Here is a 24,851-nt window from a genome sequence, read left to right on the forward strand (position 1 = left end):
TTGATGGGGTCTTTGTTTTTGGGATCAAGGTGATGCTGGCCTCATAAAACAAGTTTGGAAGTTTTCCTTCCCTTTCTATTTTTTGAAACAGCTTCAATAGAATAGGTATTAGTTTTTCTTTAAATGTTTGGTAGAATTCCCTTGGGAAGCCGTCCGGCCCTGGACTCTTGTTTGTTGGAGATTTTATTACTGTTTCAATTTCCCTGCTGGTTATGGGTCTTTTCAGGTTTTCTATTTCTTCCTGTTTCAGTTTTGGTAGTTTATATGTTTCCAGGAATATGTCCATTTCTTCCAGATTGCCTAATTTGTTGACGTATAGTTGCTCATAACATGTTCTTATAACTGTTTGTACTTCTTTGGCATTGGTCATGATCTCTCCTCTTTCGTTCATGATTTTATTAATTTAGGTCCTTTCTCTTTTCTTTTTCATAAGTCTGGCTAGGGGTATATCGATCTTATTAATTCTTTCAAAGAGCCAGCTTCTAATTTCATTGATCTGTTTTACTGTTCTTTTGGTTTTTATTTCATTGATTTCTGCTTTAATCTTTATTATTTCTCGTCTCCTGCTTGGTTTAGGTTTTATTTGCTGTTCTTTCTCCTGTTCCTTTAGGTGTAAGGTTAGTTTGTGTATTTGAGAATTTTCTAATTTTTCGAGAAAGGCTTGTATTGCTATGTACTTCCCTCTTAGGAGTGCCTTTGCTCTATCCCAAAGGTTTTGAACAGTTGTGTTTTCATTTTCATTTATTTCCATGAATTTTTAAAATTCTTCTTTAATTTCCTGGTTGACCCATTCATTCTTCAGTAGGATGCTCTTTAACCTCCAAGTATTTGAGTTCCTTCCAAATCTCCTTTTGTGATTGAGTTTCAGTTTCAAAGCATTGTGGTCTGAAAATATGCAGGGAATGATGCTGATCTTTTGGTACCAGTTGGGACCTGATTTGTGACCCAGTATGTGATCTATTCTGGAGAATGTTCCATGCGCATTCGAGAAGAATATGTATTCTGTTGCATTAGGATGGAATGCTCTGTATATATCTGTGAAGTCCACCTGATCCATTGTGTCATTTAAAGCCCTTGTTTCCTTGTTGATCTTCTGCTTAGATGATCTGTCCATTGCTGTGAGTGAGGTGTTAAAGTCCCCTACTATTATTGTATTACTATGAATGTGTTTCTTTCTTTCTTTTTTTTTTTTAAGATTTTATTTATTTATCTGACAGACATAGAGACAGCCAGCGAGAGAGGGAACACAAGCAGGGGGAGTGGGAGAGGAAGAAGCAGGCTCATAGCGGAGGAGCCTGATGTGGGGCTTGATCCCATAACGCCGGGATCACGCCCTGAGCTGAAGGCAGATGCTTAACTGCTGTGCCACCCAGGCGCCCCATATGAATGTGTTTCTTTAATTTTGTTATAAATTGGCTTATAGGATTGGATGCTCCCATTTTAGGAGCATAAATATTTATAATGGTTAGAACTTCTTGTTGGATAGACCCTTTAAGTATGATGGTGTCCTTCTTCATCCCTTACTACAGTCTTTGGTTTAAAATCTAATTTGTCTGATATAGGATTGATACTCCAGCTTTCTTTTGATGTCCATTGGCATGATAAATAGTTCTCCAACCCCCATTTTCAATCTGGAAGTGTATTTAGGTCTAAAATAAGTGTTTTGTAGACAGCATATGGATGGGTCTTGCTTTGTTATCCAATTTGGTACCCTGTATCTTTTGATTGGAGCATTTAGCCCATTTACATTCATAGTAACTATTGACAGATATGAATTTATTGCCATTGTATTGCCTGTAAAGTCCCTGTTTCTGTAGATTGTCTCTGTTTCTTTCTGGTCTATGTTACTTTTGGGCTCTCTCTTCACTTACAGGATCCCCGTTAATGTTTCTTGCAGGGCTAGTTTAGTGATGACAAATTCTTTTAGTTTCTGTTTGTCCTGGAAGAGGACAGAAACCAAAAAAGCAAAGAAAAAGAAAAAGGGGGAGAGGGAGAGAAAATATAATCTCCCAGGTGGACAAAACAGGTGATCCACTTGGTCCTGGGTGTATTTTGGTCTGTTTGTTAGAAGACACTAATTCCTAAAATTGTAAAGAAAGCAGAATATATATATATATATTAAAATTGAATAGGGTGAAAGGAAGCCAAAAAATGAAGAATACATCTATAAAATGTAAATGTAAAAATGAAAGTTAAAAAAAAGATTTAAAAATAAAGAATTGATAAAATAAGAAACTAATTGAAAAGGAAAAAAGAAAAACAGAAAAGGAAAATTTTAAGCTAAAAGATTAAAGAATCATGAGAAAAAACCCTTGAGTTCTACATACTATTTCCCTTAGCGCTGGAGTTTTACAGTTCTGCGTGCTTTGTAAACTTGGTATTCCCCTGATGTTCCAGCTGGTTTTCTGGGGGCTGGGCCTGCTGTGCTGATTTTCAGTGTCTTTGCCTGGGCAGAGTCACACCGCCCCTTGCTCGGGGGCCAGGGTTTGTGTAAGTTGCTTCGGGTTGCTCTACGTGGCACTGCTTTAGAGGATGAAAATAAAAATGGGAGTGCCCCAATCCCCAGCCCCGGGGCTGAAAGATGGTGGCCCCCTCTCTTTGGTAAACCCTCAGGGAAAAGCAGTCTTCACTTTTCTGTGTGCCAAACTGCAGACTCTTGCGGTGCATACCCTCACCAATCCTCCCAGGGAGGGAGGAGGTTGCCATGGGCCTGCCGCTTGCAGTGCCCCCCACTCAGAGAGCAGACACCCCGCTGTGCCACAGTTCGTGGTTTATGACAAACCAAGCTGAAAGCCCACTCCTGGGCTTACTGACTGTAGTTGGTTTCCTTGCTCCAATGCTTGGGAACTCTGCTGGCTCAGGCACCCCTGGTCTTTCTGTGAACCTGGGGATCCTGAGACCACATTGTCCCACCAGGGATTCTGCCCTGTTTCACCACCTGAGCACCTTTCAGGAAGGACATGTCTCACTAGGACAGACTTCTGACAGTTCCAATTTTGCACTCCACTGCTATATCACTTTCCAGTAGTCAGTCAATACCCCCTCCCCCCCGCCGCCCCCGCTGTTCATCTTCTGACATATCCCCTCCAATTCACTTCTCTGCACCTCCTACCTTACAAAAGTGGTTGCTTTTCTATTTGTAGAATTCCAACAATTCTTTTCTTATATCTCTGGTTGAATTCATAGGTGTTCAGAATGATTGGATAGATATCTAGTAAATTCAAGGGAACAGATGAAAGGAGGTCCACTACTCTTCCACCATCTTGCCTCCCTCAATAGCTACTATTATTACCCCCAATCAATGATAAGGAAACTGAAGCTCAGAGGGAGTGCTCAAGGCTACCAGGTGATACATGACAGAGCCAGAAGTCAACTCAGGTCCATCTGACCCCAAAGCACCTACTTTTACCTATTTCCCTGTATTTCTTCTACTCGTTAGACAATATATTGAAAAAGAGAGTCATTTATTTTCAATAACATTTCTGTACATTAAAATGATGAGTATATTCAAACTATATCAGGTAGAAGCAGATCATTAGAAAGAAATAACGAATCTATATATAATGTGTGAAACCATACATATTTAAGATGCAAATCCAGTCAGAAAGTTAAACACAATATTCCTTGATTTTGCATCCGATCAATGGGCTTCTTTTAGTAGTTCCTATAAAAACTCTTTGTTTTTGTTTCTTTTTTTTTTTTTTAAGTAGGCTCCACATCCAGCATGGAGCCCAACACAGGGCTTGAACTCACCCCCCTAAGATCAAAACCTGAGCTGAGATCAAGAGTCAGAGGCTTAACTGACTGAGCCACCCAGGCGTCCCTCCCATAATAACTCTTAAGGCTAGTTATATCACTAAGAAATCTTTCCAAACATAGTTGGCAGTATTTAGATCAGAAACAAATCAAGAGAAACCAGGAATTTCACAGCTTTTGAAATACTCCATGTTATGTCCTACCAGTGTCAAGGCCCTGAACCAGCCTAGGTCACAGATAGGCTATTAGTTCGGGTGGATTTTTTTTTTTTTATAGACAATTCTATTTACCAGAATATCTGTTAAGTCATGATAAAAATGACACTTTTTAAAATGTAAGCTGGGCCATCATCAGTCTTTCTTTTAATGCCTAGCAGAAGAGCCAGGAAGATTGCCACCAACATATCATTCATACTGTTCTGTCAATATTTTCAACGGTTGGTAGAAGACATCACCAGGGCACGCCTCAAAATCAAGGGGATGCAGAGCAAAAGAGATGTTTAACAACAACCAATAGCCTGTTTGGGATGTGTCCTCGAAAATGAATAAAGTGTGCTTTCCATCAACCATGTAGTAACCTAATAAAACACCAGAATATGGAGCCATGTACTGAGGAACAGAAGGAGGACGGATATCAGGAGCAGTGGTTGAAATTGCAAAGGTGTATCTCATGGCACCGGTATCTTTAAGCCTCTTCATCAACTGGGATAAACTTGATTTCTTATGATCAACAGCAACATTGGTTTTTATTAGTTCCATATTAAACATGTCTGGTTAATAATAGTGTCAACAAAAATTGATGGTCTAAGAGTTTGTCCCTAATAACCAACTTGGGTTAACCAGAGCCAATTAGCTCCAAGCTATTCACAACCTCAGCGGTGGTTGGCACAGACATTGGGAAATGTTACCAGTTGCTTTTGGATCAAGTCTCCTATGGGTTTTAGAACCAATGGGACCCTGAGATCAAGGGTGCATGACCCTTGCACCAATGGTGTCATCAAGGAGATTATAAGTGAGTAACAGAATCCCATCAATCGAAACTTCTAGGTTAGTGTTTGTCTTCTTCACAATGTTTATCTCCCACATTACAACCACAGACTTCTCAGGTTCTGAGTTAATAGAGAAGACATTAAAAACAAAACAAAACAAAATTCCACTGCTTTGCTTATGGAGTCCTCAATCCATATACATTAGTAATATCATCACCAATCAATAAAACAGACTAATCTCTCCCAAATCAATAGAGGTCGACTCCAAGAATACAATCTTAAAATTGAGTCACGAATGTTTCTTGTTGCAGTAAAGGCTGACAACCAAGTCATTTATTTGGAAACTGCTGGTTGGGGCTACGGTGGGAAATGACAGTAGTTATATGCACAGAAAGCATTTTTGCAGCTTATCCTCAGGTGACTTCTTGGTAGTTGCTGCCTGTGGACTTTTATGAGCTCTGTTTTATTCATCAAGTCCTTAGAAGAGCCAAATTTCAATTGCCACTTAGAGTTCCCAGAGCTTGAATGTGCCAGCCCCTATATTTCCATAACTCACTCAGACTCTCATCCAATATAAAAAGCAGGGGACTAATGTCTAATGACAGTTTTTTCCACCTGGGAAATACTAGCTTTCACTTGCTTGAAAAGTTCAAGATGAAGAGGAAACAAAGCCTTCCTCCTGATAGCAGAAACCCATAGAAATATGAGTCCCCCGGTCCAGCCAGCGGTGAAAAGCATCAGCATAGCTCTAGCCTTAGACCCAAATTAAAACCATCAGCTCAGCCTGACTGTGATGTGGCCATAACACTTCACCACATTAAATGTGTGATAACTGTGCATGAACAGAACAGGTAATGTGATCTGACAGTGTTCGTTGTCACCACGGAGCTGTCACGTCTGAATTGTTTTCTCAATCCCAGAGAGTCAGTGTCCATCATGAGTCTTTATTCTAGCTTAAATTTACTACGATGGCAATAATACATGCAGTGGTGGAAGAAGAATCCGATGCAGAGAAAGCAAATTAATATTCATTGAGTACTCACTATCTATTTGTGGCAGACAGATCCTACCATGACCCCCACTGATTTCCCACTTCCAGAGTCCATCCCTTTGTGTAATCTCCTTCCCTTGAGTGTGTGCAGGACCTGGGACTTGCTTCTAACCAACACAATATGTCAAAAGTAATGGGATGTCACACCCCTGATTAGGTTACATTGTATGGCAAAGGTGATAGGCTGTCATTCCTGTGGTTATGTTTCATGAGAGTCCTTAATGAAGTAAAAAGCCATACAGAAGAAGTCCACATGGCAAAAGAAAAAAAAATTGTAGATGGCCTCTGGGACCCGAGTACAGTCTCCAGCTGACAGCCTGCATAAAGCCTGGGCTCTCCATCACAGAGCTGCAAGGAAATGAATTCTGCCAATAACCTGAATAAGCTTGGAAGCAGGTTCTTCCCTCAGGTGAAAATGGAGCTTAGTTGACACCTTGATCACAGCCCTGTGAGATCCTGAGCAGAGGATGATGCTAAGCTGTACTTGGACTTCTCACCCATGGAAACTGTGGGATAACAAATGCATGTATTGTTTCCAGCTGCTATATTTGAGGTAATTTGTTACAGCGGCAGTGGAAAACTAATACATTGCCATGAACCCTGTTTCTGTTCTACATTCTCCGTCTTGTTTCATCACCTCCATAATGTTAGGAACTCTGATACCTAGGCAGGATGTAAGGTTGAAAAGTTCTTGCCCTTGTCTTAAGGAAATGATCACACAAATTTTCAGAATTTTGCCTGTGAGTTGAGGGAAATCTACCTCGATATCTTGCGTCTAATATGTAAATAGTCATATATGAATTATGAGAGCCAACCAGCTTTGAAATGGTTTGATACGAATTCTGCCCGGTAGGATATTAGAAGATGCCACCAGTGCCCTGGACATATCCCTTCCCACTCATCATGCCTATTCACCCATGACTTCCTGTGGCCAGTGCCCGTGACCCTAGTAGCTAACGCTCTGTGGTATGATCAACTCACGGGTGGGGCAGGCCAAATGTTCTGGGGAATTGGCATCTTTGAGAGCATCCCTTAGGCAACGGTGAATGGAATGGGAAGAGAAAAGCCCCAGCTCCCTTGGTCCTCAAGTGCAGCCATTCTAAGGAGTGTTTTACATCATTTCCCACAAGTGCCCAGTGGGACTGAGACCCAGGTGCCCAAAATGATAGCCTACTCCTTAACACACTCTATAATGGTTTCTTTCCTTTCCTGTCTCACTTCCCAGCTCTTACCAGTGGATCCTCGAATCTCCTCCCCAGATAAATGATTTGAACTAATTCCTTTTCTCAGGGTCTGCTTCTGGGTAAACTCAACCAAAGAGGTGGGGGCACTTCATGTTAGATGGACATTTGGTAGAAACCCAATTAAGGACAAAATGAGCTCAGAGGTTGTCTTGAAGAGTGCCCCTCAAGTGTTCTAGGCAAAGTATGTGTAAAAGGGGAAATAAACTGACCAAAAAACTTTACTGCTTCTATTTGTCAAACTCAGTATTTACTAGCCAAGCTTTGATGAATAATTTGACCCCCAAATACAAATACTACGAAGGCAGTGTGTTGGATGATAGACACTGATACTCTCCACTGGACAGTTATGTCTCCTGTTGTGAAATCACATGCTAACATTCCGATTTATATATCAGTCTCTTAAGTTTGGTTATTGTGAGTCAATTTCAAAAGTCTGTTAACCTGCACAGCAATCACTGATTACTGGACTTATCATGGTGATCATTTCACAATATACACAAATATTAAATTATTATGTTATGCACTTGAAACTAATATGTTTTATGTCAATTATACCTCACTTAAAAAAAAAAAAAGAATCAGACTTTAGAACTGTCACCCCAGAACTCTCTTTCTGGGAGGCAGGCAAGTAGATTCCTTGTATAGATTTATCACTTGCTTTAAGAACCCTCATTCTGTAATCAAAATCATACACAAATCCCAGACAATCATATTTTGAGAAACAGAGCATTTTTATTTCAATTTCAGCATGAAGGAATACCAGAAAGGGCATCACTAAATAAATAATGGGTATTCCAACATGAGCCAATAAGAATGAGAAAATACCTGTTTTCATGTTCCCTTTCCGCATGTGCAACTTGATAAAGATAGATCTTTTCCCACTGCAGCTTTGGAACCTCTCCACCTTCAACACCCAGTCCCATTTTTTTTTTAACCTCCAGAATAATGCTCCTAACCACATTGACACAACGCCCAGAACAACATCGACCAAAAACCTCAAAACAGGGGCGCCTGGGTGGCGCAGTCGTTAAGCGTTTGCCTTCAGCTCAGGGCGTGATCCTGGAGTCCTGGGATTGAGCCCCACATCAGGCTGCTCCACTGGGAGCCTGCTTCTTCCTCTCCCACTCCTCCTGCCTGTGTTCCCTCTCACTGGCTGTCTCTCTCTCTGTCAAACAAATAAATAAAAAAAATCTTTAAAAACAAAACCAAACCTCAAAACAACAACAAAAATCCCATACACTAGTTCTTCAGGAAATATAAGCATTTATTGACCCCAAATTCTAAAAGAAATTAGTTGTCTGTTTATAAGTGACACGAGATAACATAAGAGTCAATCTTCAGGCTAAGGGTAACATACTCAACTATAGCACAGTGAAAGTGTTTCTAGCGGGACAAAGCTAACGAGGTCATGGAACCTCGACATTCTAAAACTAGGAGCAGGAATTCTCAGCCAGGGTCCACAGTCCCCATGGGGACCCCATTAGCTCTCATGAGAGTTTCTTTACATGCCTTGCCTACCGACTGAATAAATAGATTTCACACTTATCTGTATGGCTGTTTTTTTGTTTTGTTTTGTTTTACAGACATAGATTTTTTTTTTTAAAGATTTTATTTATTTATTTGACAGAGATAGAGACAGCCAGCGAGAGAGGGAACACAAGCAGGGGGAGTGGGAGAGGAAGAAGCAGGGTCCTAGCGGAGGAGCCCGATGTGGGGCTCGATCCCAGAATGCAGGGATCACGCCCTGAGCCGAAGGCAGACGCTTAACCGCTGTGCCACCCAGTCACCCCAGACATAGATGTTTTTGATGATAGTACTTTCGGATTCATGGTGGTGGATAGTGTTTTTGATGATCACTATGTATTTTCTCAGTCAATGGTCACTAAATAAAATTGTTGTCATTTAGAAAACTCCTTGATACATTTTTTTGGCTAGTAAGGAATCCTCACATATTAAAAGATTAATAGTCATGATTTAGACAGCTCAAATGGGTAGCATGGTCCTTTAGATATCTTCCTTAAGAATCCATTTTCTTGTTTTAAAAACTAATTAATTTTTTGAAGTAAACTCTACCTCCAACATGGGGCTCAAACTCATGACCTGAGATCAAGAGTTGCATGCTCTACCGACTGAGCCAGCCAGGTGCCCCAAAAATCCATTTTCTTTTTTTTTTTTTTAAGATTTTATTTATTTATTTATTTGACAGAGAGAGACAGCCAGTGAGAGAGGGAACACAGGCAGGGGGAGTGGGAGAGGAAGCAGGCTTCCAGCGGAGGATAACACCGGGATCACGCCCTGAGCCAAAGGCAGACGCCTAACGACTGAGCCACCCAGGGGCCCCACCAAAAATCCATTTTCTGAACTGGTTTTTGAATGGTGAGACAAAGGGAGTAGTGAGTTCAATGTTACCTTCTCTGGTGGCCTTTGAATTTAAAAGTTCTGAACTTTTGCCCAAAGTGGATCCTGTGATATGAGGTAAGGATGACATTATGTTATGAAAATTTCCATGTCTAACTGATGTGGGGCTTATATTATGACTGGTGGTGGTGGTGTTAGGGCATGGAGAAGGAGAAACAATGCCTCCACTTGACGCTGGGCCCAGCATACTGACCAAGACAGAGTAATTCTCTCTTAAAATATGGGAGAAGAAAGCTCAACGCTAGACAGCAGCCGTGGTTCCACCTTGGTGTCTCCAGGAACTCTCTCTGGGGTTCTACAGTTTGTGTATTCAATGAAATCTGGTTCCCTAAGCTCGCAGGTATAAACATATCTTAGGAGTTCATGGGACTCTTCATAATAATGCTCTTTCTCATTACTATAGTGTTTCATACCTTTGTATATATCTTCTCTTGATCCTTTCTGCAACCCTGTGAGGTGGGAAGGGGAGAATTATCCCATTTTACAGATATGATAAACACCCTGTCTCATGTGGGTTGCCTTTCTCAGGGCCACTTAGCTACCACGTGGCAAAAGACCAGAACCCTTCTGAAACTAGACAAGAAGACAATTTCAAGTCAAACATAAAATAATGTAGTTGCCTTTTGAGAATCACAAACTCTTTCTCTAAATCAGAATTTATAATCATAATGTGTTCTTATATGCCTTTAAAACCACACATATGCCACATAAAATGTAATATTTAACAAAACACATGTGGGAATCCAGGAGTTAAAAATGGAAAAATAACGTTTAATATAAATAACATCTAATGTTTAAATCTCACTACGCAGTATCACTTTGAATATGTCTTTATGTACATTATACTTTATGTAGATTATTCCATTTCATCATCACCACTGTCCTCTAAGGCATTTGATGTCATTTTTAAGATGGGAAAACAGGCCCAGAGAGTATAAGTGACTTGTCCACAGTCACACAGCTCAAACACTGGCAAGGGGGGGAATTAGAAATTTACCTGGCTGCGATTTTCTCTTGTTCCTCACTTCTTCCCTGATACTTGAATATTCCCTCAAGAGAACCTACATTTTTCTTGGAGCAGTAATTATCTTTTTCCCGATCACCTAGAATATAAATATTTAGGATCTTAGACTTGTCCACTTCCGATTCATTTCCCCACACACTCCTTGAAATATGTGAATTATCCCAGCAGATCTCAGACAAAGGGAAGTCAAATTGGATTTACTTATCAGGCTCTTTTCTCTCACCCACTAAATATCTCATTACCATTGACCAGCCGGATGTCAGCATGTCACACATTATTCTAAGAGCAGAGCAAGAGCCCCTCAGGTCGGCAGATAATCAAGAAACAACGTTATGAGAGTTGACATCTTATGAATAATTATTTTAAAAATCTGTTCATTTTTCTTCCTTCAACTCCAGATAGGCAAGTTGGTCACATCAAGTTGCTCAGTCCAACTGTGTTGAGAACATCACTTAAACAAGGTGCCATTTACCCTTATTTATTTCTTTTTTAAAGTAAGTTTATTCAAAGGTTATATTTTGTGACTCTGGATGGTCAGAAGCGTATAAGGCAAACAATTCTGAATATCAAACAGGCAACCCCTGGACTCCTCTGGCCTTAGACTTACTGGGACCCAATTCTTCTCTTGTTTCACATAAGTACTTGTATCAACTTTTTGTTGCTAGGATGGCAAAGGGTTGAAAGTTGATAATTACTACAGATGTGAACACAGTAAGTTTGAAGCTCCTTATAACTTTGAGGGACACCTAGCTGAATTTTGAGATGGAAAAGTTTGACAGTTGAGCTAACGAATGACTTCCAAAATATTGTTTGACTTGCAGCTCCACGTTCTCTGAGAATATGAGATCCACGCATGTTAAGTTGCCGGGTTAAAGAAGGGGTATACGCACTCTCTGTTGCCTTTAGGGAGCTGATGTGGGCTCCTGCCCTGAGAGGGCCATATGACGGCTTAGGGCAGCTCTTCATCCTCCAAAAGCTGCTTCAGTGGGCTGCTGGTTGAATAAAAAGGAATATTTTGATTTGCTCGATCTTAATAACTCCATTCAGTGTATGATACACCATTAATGTAGGGGCAGTTGGGGAAAAGGAAAATAGCACCATATAAGATGTACACATTGCTCGTCATGCCCATCTTTGTTTCTGAAACATAAAACATGAAATACATCAACAATGAAGCTCTACCACAGCATTTCTCAATGAGTGGCCTGAAGACTCGAGCATGCATACTCCCTCACACTACAGAATTGGGGGCAGGAAGTGGGGAGAGAACTGGAGCCCCTCCTTCAAGAGCCTGAACAGCCACAGTCTAAAGCCAGCACCAGGGCCTAGAACTTGGGACAAATTAAGATATTTCCACCAAACACATTTTGCCAAGGTGACCTTAGTTCCAGACAAACATCAAAGAGAAATATCCATAAAAGGCACACACCGGAGAGAGCGTGTGGAAGGTAGGTGGCTCACTGCTTTGCTCTTAGCCTGGGGTGCTGATTCCTTCCTAGCAGGAGAATGCTTCCTTGGGTTCCTCCAGGACAGCTGCAGTGCAAGACAATCAGGCCTGAGAGTGAGGGCACATTTCCAAGGCAATGACTCCAGCATTGTCATTTATCCTCCTTGAACCCCAGCTTCCCTTTCTGTCATGTGTAGTCTTGGATTCCCACAGTAGGGCAGCAAGGAGGAAACTCTTATCTCTAAAGAGTTAAATGACTCCCACCAAAGTCACAGCTAGGGAATGGCAGAAGGGCTACATGCAACCTTGGCATTTGGTCTGTAAACCCAGTGTAGTGTTCACTGCATAAGTATACAGCTGGTGCATTTATGTGACTTTCTTGGGAGGTTGAGAGGAGAGATTTCCAGCTCTAAAGTGACCAGCTGTCCTGGTTTACCTTGGGACCGAGAGTTTCCTGTGACACGAGACTTACAGTATTAAAACCAGGAAAATCTCGGGCAAATGAAAACAAAATGCTCACTGGAATTGGACCATCATTCTTCTGCAGTGGTTCTCAACCCTGGCTACAGAATAGAATCACCAGGAGGGATTAAAAATGCTGATGTTTTGGTGCCATTCCAGGCCTTTGAACACGAATTGCTGGGTATAGCTATATTATTTTTTAAAATAAATCTCTAAAGGCTATTTTGATGTATAGGGAAGACTGGGAAAAATGCTGATTTAGAATATACTATCAATGACTTTCTTTCTTCAGTTGACCACACAAAAGGGATAAATTGACATAATTGTCCACAATACAGGTGGGGAGAGTGGCTCAATAAAGCCTTACTAAAAGGAATATTGGAGAAGTTGGGTTTCCTCAAGGATACAACAGCTGGAGTGAGCCCTCAATTGACTAAATCATCCAATTGTAGTGCTGGGGGACTCCAAGGACCACAGTGCCAGCTACAGCCCCAGGACTTGTGTGGAGAGACAGATGCTGCTCTGGAAAACCCTTTTGCATAGGTTGGCATCCAGTCCCCCTGGCTCGCCTCAAGGAGGAGGCAGAGCATGGCCAACATGGTGTGATGAAAACAAATCTCTGCGGAGCGGGAGTTTTCTTTTAACTACCGAACAAGCATTTTTGAGAGGTTTAGTGGAATCTGACTTTTGTTTTTTTTAAGAATTAAAAATTTTGGAAAGCCTCAAAATAAAATCTTGTGAGAAAAGAAGAGCCATTTCTGAACTAAGCTTCAAATTAAATCAAGAACATCACTTAATGATTAGGATACCTGACATGCCTTGTTTTTCCTGGTCCTGTGGCCTTCTGCATCATTAGCTGTCTTTTGAGAGCAGACCAAAGCTGTACTTGGGTGAACAGCACAAAGTTGAAAATAACTTCTCACCTGTCTATTTAAAAATTGCACATCACAGTTAATTGATGCCTGTTCTATGACATGACTTGCTCAGAGTTGGTTGCAAAGGCCAAAAGTACCCCTCAAAGTAAAATGTCAACCAGTCTGTATATTGTTACTTTCTGATCACTGTTTATCTTAAATGGCAAAAGCAATACAGTCGAGTGTGATTTTGAGCAAGAATTCTTTCTATTCCCTAGGGGCGCCTGGGTGGCACAGCGGTTAAGCGTCTGCCTTCGGCTCAGGGCGTGGTCCCGGCGTTCTGGGATCGAGCCCCACATCAGGCTCCTCTGCTATGAGCCTGCTTCTTCCTCTCCCACTCCCCCTGCTTGTGTTCCCTCTCTCGCTGGCTGTCTCTATCTCTGTCGAATAAATAAATAAAATCTTAAAAAAAAAAAAAGAATTCTTTCTATTACCTAGCAATTATTTTCATTTTTGTGTTTCCACATTCCTCTTATTTTCAAATGACAGTATCAATAAGAAGATAAGAAGAAACCAGAATTTAATATTTACTAAACATCTCTGGAGTGGGATGGTTTTATAAGTTTCGAAGCAATAGAATACATTATGAAGAAAAAGACTGACCAATTTATTTATATAATATTTAACTCTCTCCGAAAGTATTGTGTGTTATATGTATGCGGTAGACATAGTCAAGTGGCATTTAGGATCTTGTCCACCTCCTTTTCATGTGCCTTCCTGTACTTCAGAGGTTGGAAAGTAAAAATGACATTTCCCAGGGGCACCTGGGTGGCTGTCGGTTAAGCCTCCAACTCCTGATTTGGACTCAGGTCATGATCTCAGGGTCATGAGATCGAGCCCCACATCGGCTTAGCAGGGAGTCTGCTTCTCTCCCTCTACCCCATTCCCAGATCACGTGCACACGCTTTTTTTCTCTCTCTCTCTCAAAGAAATAAATCAATCTTTATTTAAAAAAAAAAAGACATTTCCCAGGCTCCTTTGCAGCTGGGAGGGTAGATTCAAATTAGATTCCCTCATTAATGCATTCTTATGAGGCTGTGGAGGCAGAGCCTACATTTGGCTATTTGTTTTTGTTTTTAGGTCTGGCTGTGGAGATGTGAGGCCTTCTGGAACGGCATTCCAGTGTCTACTCCTCACCTTTGTGGTTGTCAGGAGACATTTGTGTTGCAATGGTGGTGGCTTCCCGACCCTTGGGTGTCAGCTGCAGTGGGGTGCTCTGCAGTGGGGTGGTGGCAAATGTGGCTGAAACATTTAAGGGCCAGTTCTGTGACATTGCAGGAGTCATTCACAGAGGCTCAGCCTAGAGGCTGTTCCTACAGAACAGGGATTTTATAAGCATCTAATTCTGTGCTAAATCCCTTTCTGTTTAAAATATCTGGAGTGATTTCTGTTTTCTGAACTGAATCATGATGGATACCAACTGGAAAAACATTTTCGGAAAACAAAACAGAAAGTTCAATATGTTTATCATATGAAATACTGGTAGGAAAAAGAAAAGACCCCAACATGGAAAAATGGAAAAAAAATGAACAAAATGAACCAGTTCACACAAGAGGAAATGCAGATCAGTAGAAAGCACCTGAAGTGGATCTCTTTTCAGGAACTGCCCTGTGGCAGACTCACCCTACACTGTGGCCAAACAGCCACGCCCACACCTCTTGTCACAAGTGGTGAGTTGCCCTATAAATCCCTTCTTCACTAATTTGATGTTGGAAATGAAATCTGTATGTTTTGCTGGTAGCTGGAATGAAGACACGTATAACTTCCCTGTGGACTCAGACATAGAGAAAGCTAGTTTGTAGTGGGAAAGAAAAGTAAGCATGGAACAAGAAGGACCTGGAAGAAACCAAGTTAGCAAAGAGGTGGAAAGAGAGAAGTCCCCCAGTTTCAGTTTGTTCCTGAGGCCTAGGAAGATATTTCTGGTTTTAAGTTAATGTGTTTTGGCTACTTGCAAATAACAATAAAAATAATTCTAACCAATAATCTTCACAATACCAGAAAAAACACTATTCATTCATTCAACTATTTATTGGGTGTCTTTTGTCCAGAACTGGAGGAACGGGTCTTTGGATAAGACTAAGAGTCTTCATAGAGTATACAGTTGAATAAGGAGAGAGATACTGATTGAGTAATTATGAGACAGTGCAGGTTTTCCTGAGTCTACACCAGGATTGCTGTAACCTTCACTAAGTCATTTAGAAGAGAAGAGTAGCCCCAAATAATCATTTATTCATTTGTGGTTTAAGAAGTCTCTTCCAAGTGTTTGTGATGCTTTTGTTCTCTCTTCAGGCAGAGGACCCTTTTACTGCTATCATAAGATATCCAAAGTCAAAAGGTTTCATGATGCAAGGGGAGAAAATCTAACTGTAAAATCTGAGACTCAAAGCATGACTGGCCAAGTCACAGAAGGTTTCCTACTTATCCCACCAAAAGTAGATTTTGTCCCTGGTCATAGATGAGTATCTTTCCTCCCAGTGACAAATGCTGAGTGACTCCAAAGGCTCAACCCAAAAACATATGTACACGGAAGAACTCTTACTGTGCTTACGCAGATACCCATGATTTCTCCTGAATGGTCCTGCTTTGATTCCAAAATCATGTGAAGATATTTATCATCATTTTCTTCCATGAGATCTCACACTAAGGAGATTTTGGAAAGGGATAAAAATATCCTTTGGAGTATTTTTAAAAATCCATTTTTTTTAAAAGATGCTAGAGAATTTTCTGTGATTCCTGAGCCTAGTTACCAGCTGGCTAATGCTTTGACCTGTTATAAGCTGAGGACTCAAATACTGGGACAATGTTTGTCCAGGACAAATGCATCTGGAACCAGAAAGACTGGCTTCTGATGACATCCTGACTCTATTTCCAAGTTGTATGATCTCCTAAGTCTTATTTTACTTACCTGTGAAATGTTGTGTTCCAGCTCTGTGATTCTCTGTTGACCAAGAGCTGACAAAAGGAGAATAAAAATGCAATGGCACAAACAGAAGATGGAAGGAGAGCATTCTGTGTAGTTGCTGCATTGCCTGCAGACTACAAGTTGGTGTGAAACCCTGAGCTAGAGGGAGCGGAAGATGAGCCAGATTCAGCTCACACCAACAAACATGTTATAGCCAGAGGATGCTTCGCCCTGGTTAAATACCAGATGAACTAAAGGCTGTTGCCAGCAGCTGTGAAGAATGTCACTGGGATGCCGTCTGATTGCCCAATGAATGCTATGAGTAAGGGGTGTCGGCTCCTAAGGGAAGGTCAGCCTCATTTCCAATGGTTCAACTGTGGGGTTTGGCTGGAGGCACCTACAGACACACAGGTGCCAGGAAATGTCTCTTTCTTTCATTGTGCACTGGGACAGGCCAACTCCATGCTGTCAGATGAAGTGTAGCATAGACAGCCTTGGTTACAATGGGAAAAGAGCAAATCTGGGGCAGGCAAATGGGATCTGGGGAGCAGAGGATTACACTTATGTTGGGACTCTTCTTTCGCCCTTCCTTCCTTCCTTCCTTCCTTCCTTCCTTCCTTCCTTCCTTCCTTCCTTCCTTCCTTCCTTTCTTTCTTTCTTTCTTTCTTTCTTTCTTTCTTTCTTCTTTCTTTCTCCCTCTCTCTTGCTCCACTTCCTTTCCCTTCTCCTTTCCCTTCTTTTTCTTCTTCTTCCTCATCTTTGTCTTCACCTTTGTTGTCTTCTTCTTTTACCAGAGAGGACTAATTGTCTTGTCACTGTGCCTACAAGTTTTTATTGTAAACTTTACTTGAGAGAGAGAGACAGAAGGAGAGAGAAATCTGTCCCACTTGTATAGGAATCCTGAGGGAAAGGGATCTATAAGTTGCCTCTCAGGCGGGACAAGCAAGTGAGCTGAGGGTTCCTTGACTCTCTTCGACCAGAAATGCTAGATTTTCATTTGTTCATATGGGATGTTAATAGAGAAATTATTTCATTGATCAAAATAAAATGATAAGTAAAATTTAAGACCACTAAATCAGAGCTTCTTATTTCAGTGGGTATAAGAATCACCTGGAAACTGTTAAAATGCAGATTCTGAGTCAGCAGGTGGGGCCTGAGCTTCTGTCTTTCTAACAAGTTCCCAGGTGATGCCCAAGCTGCTGGTCTGTAAACCAACCTTTGAGAAGAAAGGTACTAGATAAACTTTCTAGATGAACATCTCATAGCACCCATATCACTCTTAGGATACTGTCCATTCTTGTATTTGTTATTTTTAAGTTTTGAGTATGTATTATGTTTGTTTATTTTTAAATCACTTTCATAAGATTTAATTTACATATATTCAATTTACTCTTTTAAAGTGAACAATTCTGTGGGTTTTAGAATATTAGTATATATATATTTAGTATAACATATAGTGTATTTAGTATATATTTAGTGGGTTTAGTATATTTAGAGTTGTATAACCATCACCACTATCTAATTTTGGAACATTTTCATCATGCCAAAAGAAACTTGTGATGGTTAATTTTATGTGTCAACTTGACTGGGACAATTTTTAAAAATTAATCTCTACATTCCACATGGGGCTGAAACTCACAACCCCAAGATCGGGAGTCATATGCTCTGCCAACTGAGCGAGGCAGGCACCCCAACTATGCCAATTTTTGGTCAAAATTGTTGGTCAAAAATTATTCTAGGTGTTTCTGTGAGGGTGGTTTTGAATGTGACAAATTGGTAGACAAAGTAAAGCAGATTGTTCTCTCTCGTGTGAGTGAGCCCCATCTAATCAGTTGAAGAAGACAAACTGAACATTAGCCTTTCCTGGATCTTGATCCTGACAGCCTTCAGACTGGAACTCTACCATCAACCCTCCTGGGGCTCCAGCTAACAACTCAACTTGAAACTCTTGGGACTTTCCAGCCTCCACGATTATGTGAGCCAATTCCTCATGCTAAATCTCTTATAATAAATACATATATCCATCCTAATTGGTTCTGTTTCATTGGAGACCTGTGACTAATACAAAACCCCATAACTATTACTTGCTACCCCCAGCCTCTAATTAGCAACCACTAATCTACTTTCTGCTTCTGTGGATTTGCCCATTCCGGGCATTTCATATAAATGGAATCATAAGCTATGTGGGCCTTTTTTGAATGCCTTCTTTCACTCAGCACAATGTTTTTAAGGCATCTATGTTGTACCATATATCATATACTGCCTACATTTTTCCAACCCTGCTTCAGATCTCACCAGTGGCCTAGGCAAAGGAACAGGCATTATTTATTTATTTTTTTAAATGATTTTTTTTATTATATTATGTTAGTCACCATACAGTACATCCCCGGTTTCCGATGTAAAGCTCGATGATTCATTAGTTGCATATAACACCCAGTGCACCATGCAATACGTGCCCTCCTTACTACCCATTACCAGTCTATCCCATTCCCCCACCCCCCTCCCCTCTGAGGCCCTCAGTTTGTTTCTCATAGTCCATAGTCTCTCATGTTTCATTCCCCCTTCTGATTACCCCCCGCTTTCTTTATCCCTTTCTTCCCCTACCGATCATCCTATAGAAACAGGCATTATTAATTGCTATATCTTCAGCACCAAGAACAGGGCCTTGAATGTGATAAGTGTTAAATGAATAGTCATTCAATGAATGCATAAAAGACTATGCCTGCTAAACTAGGGATACTACAGTGCAATTTCAATGGATATAGACAGGGAGTGTGGCCAAGAGGTTTCCATATACGTACAGAGAGTGTTGGGGATGAGGTGACCGTGGTTGTTTTAACAACTGTAGAGTTGCTCTCAAGTGGGGGTAAGAAGCATGTCTAAGGGGCTTTCCAATGAACACATAAGCCCAGTTTTCATCTAACCCTTTACCTGAGCTGGGTTTTCAGAGCAGCTGGCTTACTTAAAGGCTGTTCCAAGAAGGCCAAATTAATTTATGCATTGATTATAGGTGTCCATTTCAGCTTTAAGGACCTGCCATGAGAGTCTTAAGAAATGTGAAATGAATGACATAAAAATAATTCTGGAAAACGAAATCACTTTTTTCTGAATTCAATTCAATTATATGCTGGAAATATAAGCTACAGATCTATCATGCATAAAGTACTGTGGATATAAGGATGAACAAGACAGATTCTTTGTGAAGTCTGCAATCTAATCTGTGGTCGTTACTTCCTGAAAATAATCTTTAAAACATTTAAAACATCTTTGAAAAAGGAACAATTTATTCATGCCTGGTAGACAAGAATCTCTTGAATCCCACTTCCACTATTTTTCTTCTAGAAGCGGTAGGTATCTATATAATATCATTTCGTTTTTAGAGAAGCACTAAAATAGGATAAGAACATTAAAATATTAAGCAGGAAACTTGAGTACAAATTCTACCTGCCTTCAAATGTGTCCCTTCCTACTTTCTTCTCTACCTCCAGAAAGGGTACCATTTTTATAGCAAATCCAATAATGCTATTCATCTGCTTAAAACCCCTCTATGACCAACTGACTAACACAGTCATCTCATTTATGGAGTGGTAACAAAATCGACCAGCTATATGGGGAACAGAAACATATTCTGAAATAATAACAAAAGACACTAGGTGTGCAATATTAAAAACAGACTAAATAGAATTCAAGTAACATAATTTAATTAAAAAGGGGGTTTTATATTAGTAAAGGGGTAAATACATTGAAAAATGATCAGTTATAAACCTTTGAACTCCTAACACATCAAGCAAAAAAAAAAAAAATTTTAGGGACAAATAAATGAAACTACATGCATAATAGGAGGCTAACAAATTACCTTTCTCAAAATTTGACAGATGAAGAAGGTGAGATGTCAGGGTATAATAAGTATGAATAGCACAATTGACATAACACACACTTAATTTTAGGTATACTATGCATATGTATCCAACAAAGGCAAATTCATAGTAATTTCAAATATCCATGAAACAATGGAATATTTGGCAATGCATGGACAACAGAGAAAAATTGCAATAAGTCCTTAAAGCAGAAATCATAGAGATCATACTCTCTGACTGTATTTTAATAAAACTAAAAATTAGCAAGAAAATAAAAGCCAAAACAAATCAATTCATTTTATTTTTATTTTTATTATTATTTTTTTTAATGATTTTTTATTATATTATGTTAGTCACCATACAGTACATCCCCGGTTTTTGATGTAAGGCTCGATGATTCATTAGTTGTGTATAACACCCAGTGCACCATGCAATACGTGCCCTCCTTACTACCCATCATCGGTCTATCCCATTCCCCCACCCCCCTCCCCTCTGAAGTCCTCAGTTTGTTTCTCATAGTCCATAGTCTCTCATGTTTCATTCCCCCTTCTGATTACCCCCCCTTTCTTTATCCCTTTCTTCCCCTACCGATCATCCTAGTTCTTATGTTCCATAGATGAGAGAAATCATATGATAGTTGTCTTTCTCTGCTTGACTTATTTCACTTAGCATTATCTCCTCCAGTGCTGTCCATGTTGTAGCAAATGTTGAGAACTCGTTCTTTCTGATAGCTGAGTAATATTCCATTGTATATATGGACCACAACTTCTTAATCCAGTCATCTGTTGAAGGGCATCTCGGCTCCTTCCACAATTTAGCTATTGTGGACATTGCTGCTATGAACATTGGGGTGCATATGGCCCTTCTCTTCACTACGTCTGTATCTTTGGGGTAAATACCCAGTAGTGCAATGGCTGGATCATAGGGTAGCTCAATTTTTAATTTTTTAAGGGACCTCCACACTGTTTTCCAGAGTGGCTGTACCAACTTGCATTCCCACCAACAATGTAGGAGGGATCCCCTTTCTCCACATCCTCTCCAACAATTGTTGTTTCTTGCCTTGTCTATTTTTGCCATTCTAACTGGCGTAAGGTGGTATCTCAGTGTGGTTTTGATTTGAATTTCCTTGATGGCTAATGATTTTGAACATTTTTTCATGTGTCTGTTAGCCATTTGTATGTCTTCATTGGAAAAGTGTCTGTTCATATCTTCTGCCCATTTTTTGATTTGTTTATTTGTTTCTCGTGTATTGAGTTTGAGAAGTTCTTTGTAGATCTTGGATACCAGTCCTTTATCTGTAGTGTCATTTGCAAATATATTCTCCCATTCCGTGGGCTGCCTCTTAGTTTTTCTGACTGTTTCCTTGGATGTGCAGAAACTTTTAATCTTGATGAAGTCCCATAAATTCATTTTATCTTTTGTTTCTCTTGCCTTTGGGGATGTGTCATGAAAAAGGTTGCTTTGGCCGATGTCGTAGAGGTTGTTGCCTATGTTCTCCTCTAGAATTTTGATGGATTCCTGTCTCACATCGAGGTCTTTCATCCATTTGGAGTTTATTTTTGTGTATGGTGTGAGATAGTGGTCAAGTTTCATTCTCTTGCATGTAGCTGTCCAATTTTCCCAGAACCATTTATTGAAGAGACTGTCTTTTTCCCACTGGATGTTTTTTCCTGCTTTATCAAATATTAGTTGCCCAAAGAGCCGAGGGTCCATTTCTGGGCTCTCTATTCTGTTCCATTGGTCTATGTGTCTGTTTTTGTGCCAGTACCATGCTGTCTTTGTGATCACAGCTTTGTAGTACAGCTCAAAATCTGGCATTGTGATGCCCCCAGCTTTGTTTTTCCTTTTCAACAGTTCCTTGGAGATTCGGGGCCTTTTCTGTTTCCATACAAATTTAAGGACTGTTTGTTCCAGTTCTTTGAAAAATGTCCTTGGTATTTTGATCGGGATAGCATTGAAAGTGTAGATTGCTCTGGGTAGCATGGACATTTTAACTATGTTAATTCTTCCGATCCATGAGCATGGAATATCTTTCCATCTTTTTATGTCTTCCTCAATGTCTTTTAAGAGTGATTTATAGTTTCTAGAATATAGGTCCTTTACGTCTCTGGTTAAGTTAATTCCAAGGTAACGTATGGTTTTTGGTGCTATTGTAAATGGGATGGATTCCCTAATTTCTCTTTCTTCGGTCTCGTTATTCGTGTATAGAAATGCAACTGATTTCTGAGCATTTATTTTGTATCCTGCCACGTTACTGAATTGCTCTATAACTTCTAATAGTTTGGGAGTGGCTTCTTTTGGGTTTTCCATATAGAGTATCATGTCATCTGCAAAGAGAGACATTTTGACTTCTTCTTTGCCAATTTGAATACCTTTGATCCCTTTTTGTCGTCTGATTGCTGTTGCAAGGACTTCTAGTACTATGTTGAATAATAGTGGCGAGAGTGGGCATCCTTGTCGAGTTCCTGATCTTAAGGGAAAGGCTTCCAGCTTTTCCCCATTGAGAATAATATTTGCAGTAGGCTTTTCATAGATGGCTTTTATGAGATTGAGAAATGTACCTTCTATTCCTACACTCTGAAGGGTTTTAATCAGGAAAGGATGCTGTATTTTGTCAAATGCTTTTTCGGCATCGATTGAGAGGATCATATGGTTCCTGAGTCTTTTCTTGTTGATATGATGTATCACGCTGATTGATTTGCGAATATTGAACCACGCTTGCATCCCAGGTATGAATCCCACTTGATCGTGATGGATAATCCTTTTAATGTACTGTTGGATTCTATTAGCAAGTATCTTGTTGAGGATTTTGGCGTCCATATTCATTAGGGAAATCGGTCTGTAATTCTCCTTTTTGATGGGGTCTTTGCCTGGTTTGGGGATCAAGGTAATATTGGCCTCATAAAATGAGTTTGGTAGCTTTCCTTCTGTTTCTATTTTTTGAAATAGCTTTAGGAGAATAGGTATTATTTCTTCTTTGAATGTTTGGTAGACTTCCCCAGGAAAACCGTCTGGGCCTGGAGTTTTGTTATTTGGAATGTTGTTTATCACTGACTCAATTTCTTCATAATTAATTGGCCTGTTTAAGGAATCAATTTCTTCCGGTTTCAATCTTGGTAGTTTATAGGTTTCCAGGAAGGATTCCATCTCTTCCAGATTGCTTAGTTTATTGGCATATAGCTGTTGATAAAAATTTCTAATAATCCTTCCAATTTCAATGGTGTTCGTCGTGACCTCTCCTTTTTCATTCATAATTTTAATAATCTGGGTCCTTTCTCTTTTCTTTTGGATAAGTCTTGCCAGGGGTCTGTCAATTTTATTGATTCTCTCAAAGAACCAGCTTCTAGTCCTGTTGATCTGCTCTACTGTACTTCTGGTTTCTGCTTGATTGATTTCAGCTCTAATTTTGGTCAACTGCTTCCTCGTGCGTGGATTAGGCCTGTCCCTCTGTTGCTGTTCCAGCTTCTTGAGGTGAGAATATAAAAACTGCATTTTAGATTTTTCTATTCTTTTGAGTGAGGCTTGGATGGCTATGTATTTCCCCCTTTGGACTGCCTTTGCAGTATCCCATAGGTTTTGGACTGTTGTATTTTCATTCTCATTGGTCTCCATAAATTGTTTAATTTGATTTTTGATTTCCTGGTTTATCGAGTCATTCCTGAGCAGGATGGTTCTTAGTCTCCAAGTGTTTGAGTTTCTTCCAAATTTTTCCTTGTGGTTGAGTTCCAATTTCAGAGCGTTGTGGTCTGAGAATATGCAGGGGATAATTTCAATCTTTTGGTATCGGCTGAGACCTGTTTTGTGTCCCAGAACATGGTCTATTCTTGAAAATGTTCCATGGGCATTAGAATAGAATGAGTATTCTTTGGTTCTGGGGTGTAGTGTTCTATATATATCTATGAGGTCCAACTCGTCGAGTATGGCATTCAAAGCCTTTGATTCTTTGCTTAGTTTTTGCCAGGGTGTTCTGTCTATTTCTGATAGTGGAGTGTTGAGGTCCCCTACTATTAATGTATTTTTATTTATATGTCTCTTTATTCTGGTTAAGAGTTGGCTTGTGTATCTTGCTGCTCCCCTGTTGGGGGCATATATATTTATAATTGTCATATCCACTTGTTGAATACTTCCCTTAAGAATAATATAGTGCCCTTCTGCATCTCTAACTATAGTCTGTAGTTTAAAATCCAATTTATCTGATATGAGAATTGCTACCCCAGCTTTCTTTTGAGGTCCATTTGCGTGAAAGATGGTACTCCATCCCCTTACTCTCAGTCTGAATGCATCTTTGGGTTTGAAATGAGTCTCTTGTAGACAGCAAATGGATGGGTCATTTCTTTTTATCCAATCTGCAACCCTGTGGCGTTTATGGGATGGTTCAAACCATTTACATTAAGACTGATTACTGAGAGATATGATTTTAATGTTGCCATGTTGCCAGTAAAGTCTTTGTTTGTATTGGCTGTGACTTTCTGTTCTGTATCACTCTTGGGGCCTTTTTACTTTTATAGAACCCCCCGTAATATCTCCTGTAGGGCTGGTTTCGTGGTTACAAAATTGGTTAGTGACTGGCGATTCTGAAATGTCTTTATTTCTCCATCAATTCTGAATGACAGCCTTGCTGGATAAAGGATCCTTGGCTGCATGTTTTTCTCTGAAAGAGCTTTAAATATGCTCCCCCAACCCTTTCTCTCATTCCAGGTCTGTGTAGACAGGTCTGACGTAATTCTGATGCTTTTGCCTTGGTACGTGAGAAATTTCTTTGCCCTGGCTGCTTTCAATACTGTATCC

Source organism: Ursus arctos, unplaced genomic scaffold (genome assembly GCF_023065955.2).
Source record: "Ursus arctos isolate Adak ecotype North America unplaced genomic scaffold, UrsArc2.0 scaffold_20, whole genome shotgun sequence".
Taxonomy (NCBI): Eukaryota; Metazoa; Chordata; class Mammalia; order Carnivora; family Ursidae; genus Ursus; species Ursus arctos.